Genomic DNA, 9693 nt, shown 5'->3' with positions numbered 1-9693 from the left:
ATCTTTTCATTTACCATTTACCATTGGTGAAAGTGCTGGAGCAATCACTGTATGCATGCTTTGAACGTCATTAAATTAAAATTTATCCATCTCTGTTCTAGAAATATATCATTGTTGGCAATGAGCCAAAAAGACGCCGATACGAGTTTGGGGATGTTTGTTTTTGTTACTATTTCTAATAAGCATTTTTAAATTTAAAGTGCATTTTGTGATGTGTGGGTAACAATTTAAATTATCTTCCTAAATATGTATAAAATAAGCAAACAGTCTTCAGCTTTTATACATCAAACACCCACAAATGGACATGTGACATAGTACAGCTGTGGGCTTTAAACGCCCTAAAGTTTCCTACAGGACATTGAGTCCTTAATAGTTACAACTGGCCACACTCCAATTCATATCAACACTACCTTTGTAATCTGCAGGAGGAAAATAATTACTTGAAGCATGGTTAAATATCTGGGTTTTGAACAAGTTGCAGACATGCTCTGTGTAGTTGGTCCCAGCAGTGATGATCAGCAAAAGCTGTTCGTTCTCAGCCATGCGGAAGCTTTGAAGACTCTTTACGGTACTATTGGCTTGTAAACCATCGTTAATTTGAGTGGTCTTGGTTATTTGTCCCCTAAAAACAAGCGGCTGCTTACACCTTGACCATTTTTAATATAAATCCTTACATCATTACTATGGCAAAATGCAGTAGACTCAAAGTGGTTTGATTTTTATTGGGGGTAGTTAATATGGATGGTTACCACTTCTGTGTAATTTGGTCCCACCTAGGAGAGATGTATTTGCTGCATGCAGCTGTGATAAGTAAAGTTATATTACCGCATTAGAAATGTTGCGTTTTTTTTTTTTTGGTCTGGCCAAACTACAAAGTGTGAAGAAATGTGGCCGCTTTATTCCAGCTATATACAATCATGTTACTGGTCCATTCACTTAAAGCTCATACTCATTATGCTGTGAAGTGGATGTTGGAGAAGATTTGAATCACAGCCATATTGAATGGAGCTGAACTGTTCTTTGGTGCTGGGAAGCGTCTTCACAGCATATTGAATTGAAGCCTAAGGCCTTGCCCCCGCTGCATGCTGCAGCGTCCGCTGTGGCGTCCGCTGCGCTCACCAGAGCCCTCCCCGCAATGGCGCCGGGCTCGCTGCGAGGGGGGGCCGCAGCGCTCGCGCGAGAGCTACTCCTGCTCTCAATAGAATTGAGAGCAGGAACTCGCGTCGAGCGGCTAGGCACGCCCCCCGGCGGTTCAGCCAATGAGGGCGAACCTGCCGGGTGACGTCATGGCCGCGCCCCCGTCACTCCTCCGCCACGCCCCCCCCCCCCCCCCCCCCGGTCTCTGCTCCTGCAGTGAGCTGCAGACCGGGGAATCGCCGGAACGCGCAGCCAAAAGCGCGGGCGCGCATTAGAGCGCCGTGACCGGGGCCTTAGCCTAAGTTTCAAATTGAGAAATCCTGATTTGCCAGTGCAATTACTGTATAATGTATTTGATAGTCTAGTGAAACTCCTAGATAAAATAAGTTCCCTAATTTCTGGTCCCATGTCCAGTGTTATCTTTCATTATTAGAAATTACTTAAGCATTTGAAGATCTCTATGGCATTTTTTTTGAAACTGCTGGTTGGTTACATTCCTGCATCTTACCATAGGTGTAACGCAATAGTTTCAAATGTAAAATGTATGCTTTTTTTTTTTTAGATATTTGTTCATTTAAAGGTCTACGAAAATTAAGAACAAATAAGGAGGGAATGTTTGGGGGGGGGGGGGGAAGTTTGTCAAGAATGTAACTGACGTTTTTTCAGTACCAAATGAAACTATTAAACGTGGCAATGATTTCATGCCCCCTGACTATTAAAGCTGTGAAAGACACTAGATGGACTTAAGGCAATTGAATTGCCCTGCCCTCCACCCTATGGTATCACTTGTAATTCTGTACTGATTTCTTGTGGTAGATCTCATAGAAATCGATTTTGAAACAGTTTGATATATAGATTGATGTCAAATATCAAAGTGTTTGAATGTGAAAATGTAACGCATGCGAACATTTGATTTGTCACAGCATGGAGGCAACTTCAAATGTTTTCAATTTAAAACAATTACAGAGCCATTTTCTGGCGATAGTCCATTTTGCTAAAGAATCTTGTGTCCACCAGTGGTTTCCAACTTTTTGGGGGTTAAGTAACCGTATGAAATTCTGCTGAACCCCAACCCTTTCTAATAGCGCATCTGTACCAAATACAGAATAATTTACAATGCATCCGATCTCCATTTTGAAATGACGTGAAACTTTCAGGGAACCCTTTGTGGACTCCCGGGAACTCGAGGGTGCCTAGGTTACTCATTGAAAAACACTGGTGTACACATCTCGTTATGTGCATTTAACTACATCTGTGTTAGTTGGATTGAAGCATGAGATGGGGAGGGGTGTTTTAGTGGCCGTAACCTGTTTAGGCCACAACAGTTGTTGGGTACACCTTGTGTAAAAATTAAGTGTGTAGTTTTGTTTAGAAAGCATGTGAGCATTGTGGCTTAAATCTGGAAAAATGCTTTGAATCCTATTTTGTTTACATTCCTGTTTAATTTTCAGCACGTTTGCTGCCTATTACACTACGTTTGCATTTTTGTAGGGACACATTTTTGTCAATTTTTATTTCGAATGAGATTCTCCTGTGCATTATTGGAATATATTGCACAGGGTGCTTGTCGGCTATGGAAGCGGAAGCCGTATATGTGAGATAATGAAGCACTTAAGTAACAAAAATATATTGTCAACTTTAACGTAACAAAATATACAAAATTCTCGCAAGCACTGCATGTCCATAGCCAATTTGGACATTGGCCATTATTTATTAAGCTGCAATGAGCTGTGGTGGAAACTATGGATGGAAGCTCCCATTGATTTCAATTAATGTGCAATAGTACTCCAATCACACTATTGCAGGTTCATGAATAATCCCCATTGTCTCTTTATCTAGCAGATTGTATAATGAAAGAATCCCTATGTAAAATTCAGAATTGCATTTTAGTAATTAAAATTTTATTGCCAAATACGAGTCCTACGTCTTTGTTTGCCCTTTAGTGAACAGATAGAAGAGTGGAGAAAAAGCTTAATTTACACATGTGCACACACACTTGATAGTTCCTCTTGAATAGACACTTCCTTCATCTCAAAAACAAAAATGTAGCTCTAATGTAGGAGTGGCCAACTCCAGTCCTCAGTCTTTGACTGAACCACCTGTGCTGAAGCAGGGATATCTTTAACCTGACCTGTTGGTGGCCCTCGGCCTGGAGTTGACCACCCCTGTTATATGCATGCATAACATTGCTTATTTGTCAGCAAAGTGGAACTGCCTTTTAAGTGCTTCCTTATTTGTTTACTTAACGGTTAATATGACTACCACTCAATTTGAAATGGTTTACAAAATTGCCTTCCAACAATACAGGGGATGCTCCATCAGCAATGTCTGCTTGCAGGAAATGAAGATGCAAAATGTAGCAGAAAGCATCACTGCTATGTTTAGTGCGTCTGTGATGTTCATTCACTTGTAATGTAATTATTGTGGTAGATCATATAGAACTTGATTGACACAGTTGGATCATAATCAGACAATACCTAAAATTGTGTTGGCATGTGAAATTCTCATTTAGAACAAGATCTAACCTTATGAAAAATGTTATTGCAGCCATCAAATTAAACCATGTGAAACATGTTGCATAATAGTTTGTCTTGGTCAAAATTAATTCAATAAATCATTTTTTGTATCTTGTAAAGTGTTTGCCCTTGTGATGCGTTGACTTTCCAAGACTGACGTTTTCTAGCAGATTAAAGCAGCTTCTTGACCACTGTCGAGGAGGCAGAGTAGGTGGTTATCGAAAACACCAACTTGGGCAGCCTGACTGAACCACAGCGTAATTAACATTCCATGTCATGTAGGCAGAGTTGCATACAGCCGGACATCTCTTGCTCTATTAATCTTTCACGCTCTGTAGCAGGCGTTAATTGTCACAGAACATGTAACATTGCTTAATTGTTCTCGAATGCACTCGCATCCAAAATAAACCAATAGCAGTTACATGCAACTTCAAATATTGAGGTCTCTTATTTGTTGGGAAATATATTTTTTAGTGTAGCGCCTTTATTTCCTCTTCCTAAGGGAGATCATGTCGCTACCTAGTGTGTTCTGGTGCATACCTGTTGGTGTTACAGAAGGCCTGAGGGCTCTGCAATGTTGTGGGGAGACATCAGGTCAGGCTTTCGGCTGGTTGTTCGTAGTCAGCGCAGCACCTCCCATCCCATGAGGATCCTGGGGCAGCCAGGATGGTTCTCACAGGCAACTCAATGCTCAGAATCAAAACAGGGATAGTATAACTGGAACTTTATTTGGTACATCCAACATCACAACTCCATTTCCCTGAAGGCAGTACCCAGGGCTTGAGGCCCTAAACACCCCTCAGCACACCTTACCCCCTTAACAGGGCAAGGCCTCAGCCCACGCATGTCCAGGAGAGGCTTTACTGGTGCTTCCTCCACACAGAGAGGTCAGCACAGAACTAACTCACAGAACCACTTGCTCTAACCTCTAGAAGGAAACCCCCTCCTTCCCAGGGAAGTGGCTTGTAAGCCGGCCTCCTGTCAGGCATGGCCCTATAGTACCCGGCTAATCCTGAACTGTATTAACATAATTGACATAACCAGGCCCTGCAGGATTTGCTCCCAACACTGCCTGCTCTTTACTGGGACTTACAGTGCTGGAGGGGCCAGAGAATTAGTAGCCTTGGGGTACTTGGCTACATTAGTTTTAAGGCTAGTTGGTAAGCATGGTAAACAAAAACTTTACATTTTGATTTGCTCCAACTACTTTGGTTGGCCAAGGAAAATGGCTGAATGCAGGGTCCTGCTTCACACCAATCGGAGGTCAAAGAAGACCTTGCATGCACACTCCCAGGTGAAGTCTCTGAATGTATCAAATGCTTGTATTAAGTACGATTACATTTGTTATTTGGAAAAACAAAGGGGGAGCTGTTAACATTTGTATTAGTAGTTTGTATAATAGCCTTGATATTGAGCGGAGTCACTGCACTTTATGAACATGTTGCTTTTGTGCTTTCCGTCTAGAATCGCAGTTCACTATTTCACACACACGGCTTGTTTGCTAAATGATTGAGAAAATGTTAACTAAAGTACTGGCAACATCTGAAAGACCAGTTATCCAGATAAAGGTATACCATAAACAAAGAGCCTCACATCCTGTAATGTGGTAGTGGTGTATATCAGGGGTTCCCTGGTCCAAGCCTCCCCCAAAACTGGTCAGGTTTTCAGGATATCCCTTCAGCACAGGTGCCTCATTCTTCGACAGCCATCTGTGCTGAAGGGATATTCTGAGAACCTGACCTTTTGAACTTGAGGACTGAAGTATATCATTCAGTTGATTGTTTGCGATATAAGAAGTTGGCTGTGCCTAGGAAATGTAGCCTGACACGGTCACTTAGGCCTCGGTCCCACTGCGCTTGTTGGCGCGGGCGGCCATGTCGCGAGTTCCCCACCAGCAGGGGAATCCTGCTGAGCCGGTCCCCCCTGGTAGCACAGAGCACTACACGCTGTGGCGCGTCAGTCGCTAGGGGACACAAGAAAATGGTGATGTCTAGCGTTGACGCGTCACGTGGTGTGGCTGTGAGCCAATGGGGAGGGGAGGCTTCGGGAGGAGGAGAGGCTTCGGGGAGCGGGGAGGAGTGTGGAGTGAAAGCGTGAGTGCCTGTGTGTGTGTGTGTGTGTGTGCCTGAGTGCGTGAGTGCCTGCCTCTGTCTGTGTATGAGTGCGTGAGTGCCTGCCTGTGTGTGTGTGTGTATATGAGTGCGTGCGTGAGTGCCTGCCTGTGTATGAGTGCCTGCGTGTGTGTGTTTAATACTTACCATCAGCAGTTCCAGCCCGAGTCCGTGGAGTGAGGGGGGGTGGGGGGGGGGAGTAGCGGGTCCCTCCGCTCAAGCCACGCCCCCCGCTCCCTGTCAAACCTCCCACTCCTGCCCACCTGCCGCTCCGGCTCCCGCTCCCTACAGACCGCATATCGCGGTCTGTGTATGTCAGCGCACCGCCTGTCTGCAGTGCGGGCGCGCTGACTCTGGAAGCGGGGCCTTAGCCTTAGGATTTGCGAGTGAAGAGTTTTGTTACATAATGATGCCCTGTAATATAAAATAATTTGGTGTAACAGTGTTAAATGCTGGTCTGTAAAAACAAATGCACTATCACGTTATTATTGTTCAGTAAACTTTCTTTCTTGCTAGTAGTTTAAAATTAACTGGTTTTGAATGACCAAAACCAGTTACATTTCATTTTTTTAAAGAAATTACATACTCCCAACGTAAAACACATTTGTTTATTTTAATAAGTTGTCAGTTTGACACCCAAGAATCCTTTTAATGTATAAACATGACCTAAACTGCAATTTAAGACACACAAACATACACATTTAACAAATAAATGAAATTGAATGTATTACAAACCACAATTAGTAATGTATGAAGATGAACCAAACCAACAGGTAATAAAACTTTGCACTGCAACTTTGGGATCAATGTCCACAAGTCTCGTATAAGAAAGGGTTGCTGTGCAGTTGCTGATCAATAAAACAAAGCCATATCGGAGTTCGATAGTAGTGCTTTTCTAGTGTTTTGTAGCTGTGAATAGCTCGTACAATGTCGTCTGAAACTTACACATTGCATGCACGTACAAGTGCAGTCCCACTCAGCAGAATATTATTGGTGTTAAACAAGTATTGTTACTCAAGTAACATTCTCCAAATTTTACAGCAGTTTTAGATTTCCAAATACTGTATATTTTTAGGCATACTAATTTTAAAAATAGCAAGTTTTCCTGCAGGAATAATACCTATAGCTTTCATTAAACTCCTCAGTGGCGCATTTCTACAGACAGCTCATTTTTATACATTTAAAAAAAATTTTTTTATACAAAGTCCAATATTTCTAAAATGATTATGGTGAAAATGTAAAACAGGTGAAGGGAAGTGTACAGAAAAAAAGTGAATGTAGTAAGTGGAACTGCACATTTAAACATTCAAATCAACTCTACAAATTGGAGCGACCCTTCCTTTCTCCTGCATGGTACATAATTCAGCAGGCACCCCGCCCTGTAACATTATAATGATTGCAATGCGATTCTTGGTGGTGCTGCTGCTGCTGCTGCTGCTGCTGTTCCTGTTGTCTTCCTGTGAAGCATCGCAGCACAGTGTCACGTGTGATGGGAATAAAGGATTGTGAAATCTTTAGACCGTGATGATTTTTTACTATGTGAAGTTATAGCATACAGACCATTCTACCGCCATCCAAGTATCTTCGTGAACAGACGCGTGCAACTTAAAGCTCCATACACCATTTCATCAATAAAATAGTTCTCATGTTAGATTAAAATGAATCAGAACCCTCCAAGGAGGTTGCTGTTTTGGCCCTGGAGAAAATCCAATTAGAGCTACTACAGAACTTCAAGTTTCACGTGTAGAGGGTCCATAACAAATCTCTAAAAGTAGTGCTTTAAGCATCATTTTCAGTCCCTTTTTGGTGGTGAAATGTCCAGTAACTTTGGTTTCAATCTGACCTTTGGCAATTCACTACATGTTTAAATGCCCATCCAGCATCTTATAATGCACGTAGGACTGGTAATTGGTACCCAATGCATTGTCTGCTAGATATTGCCTCAAAGTCATGCAAATCTCATTCTATTCAAGGGATGGCCAACTCAGGGGCCACCAACAGGCCAGGTTCTCAGGATATCCCTGCTTCAGCACAGGTGGCTTAATCAGTTGCTCAGTCTTTGACAGCCTCTATGCCACCTGTGCAGAAGCAGGGATATCCTGAAAACTGGCCTGAACAGCAGAGTCAATAAGTAGTCATAGTAAAGTCTTACATTCAATGAACAGAGTTCTAAATAAAGCTAATTCAGTTATCTGGATTTGGTACTTCCATTTACGATACTTTGCATTTTCTGGAGGCTACTTGAGTAATTTGAACCTTCTCAGTCTGCCATCAGCACAAAGTTACATTTTGTTTTCTTTAAGCAGCAATCTTATTTTACTCGCTAATTTTCAATGAATTAAGAAAACACATCCACGTCCTTACATCAGTGCTTAACCCCTGGCTGTCAGAGCAGCCTGCAACGCATGGATTTGTTATGCATTTTCAAGCCCTCTCAGCAGCATAATTTCTACCCACAATTGAAGGCCTCCTTGTTCTAGCACTCGTGTTACAACCAGCAGACCAGAGCATTGTTTGTTCATAGGCAGAGGAAGTTGCCCCTTTGTAGCGTTGCATATTAAAATGGGAAGGCAGACAAGAACTCATGATTTGGCAACTGAAATAAGCAATACTTCAGACTCGGAGTCACTCACATTCAGTGCTGTGGGTTTTAGTTGCTTCTACTGTTTGTTTTTTGCTTTGTGTGAACCATAACCCACTCAGAGCTCTGTAAACCTTACATCAGTTCTGCACTTTAAGCACAAAGCATATTGGACAGATTTTCTAAAATATATCTTTATGGTTTTATAGTTCTTCTGCATGAGCAAAAATCATCAGGCTCCATATTGACCAAGTTGTAAGAGACCATCGAGTCCAATCACCTGGTGATAAGGGGCTCACTGCTGTGTAAATATGGCCCTCAGGGTATAAATACCAGTTCTAGGCTCATATCCAAGGAAAGAAAACGGAGCCTTGATCACCGCGACTTTATAATCTTTGCAGAGAAGTTCTCTGGAAACTCACAGTAGCATCTATTTTATTTACAGTCTCTGAAAATTAAGAAATCATTTTGTGACCAGGAGGAACAAAATACAATTAGCAGCAAAATGTGTATACACCAGGGGTGGCTGACTGTTTTGGCAGGGAAGCGTAAAGCAGGGATGGCCAACTCTAGTCCTCAAGGGCCACCACTCAGGTCTTCAGCATATCCCTGCTTCAGCACAGGTGGTTCAATCAGTGGCTCAGTATTCGACTTGGTCACCTGTGCTGAAGCAGGGATATCCTGAAAACCAAACCTGTTGGTGGCCTTTGAGGACTAGAGTTGGCCATTCCTGCTTTACGCTTCCCTGCCAAAACAGGCCTGCGACACCTTGACGTGCAGTGCGTCATAGGCCACTCCGGCATGCAGGCGGTTAAACAGGACAGCACGCGGAATCTGGTCACGGATGGTCGTGTGGCAGTATACCCCACCAGTGAAATGAAGACATCATTAAACTTCATTTATTCCACTAAAGCGTCCATCCTGACATCGACCTTCATCAAGACGACGAAACTTCATGGTCAGGACCAAAAGGTGGACAGAATAAATGAACGTCATTACACTGGAGTGACGGCTTATTCTGAACGTGCTATAAACTACCACTGACCCCATAAGATCAGTAATTGCAATGTACCTGTAGAAGTCAACATTAGAGAACAGGACCCTGTAGCACTCAAAAACTCAGTGACAAGTGTCAATTCTAGACTTTAAGTTTTTTTTTTAATGATGCATGCAAAGCATGTTTCGGGGAAATCCCTCCTTCAGGTCTAACACGTACGTATTTCCACCTGAAGAAGGGATTTCCCCCGAAACGTTGTGCATTATGTCTGCATCATTAAAAAGACTTTAAAATGACTATTTAACCATTGGAGAACAGTATCATGTGGCACTTGAAGTGTACGGAGCAATT

Source organism: Ascaphus truei, chromosome 5, assembly GCF_040206685.1.
Source record: "Ascaphus truei isolate aAscTru1 chromosome 5, aAscTru1.hap1, whole genome shotgun sequence".
In the NCBI taxonomy this organism is placed as follows: domain Eukaryota; kingdom Metazoa; phylum Chordata; class Amphibia; order Anura; family Ascaphidae; genus Ascaphus; species Ascaphus truei.
This window is presented reverse-complemented; position numbering follows the sequence as displayed.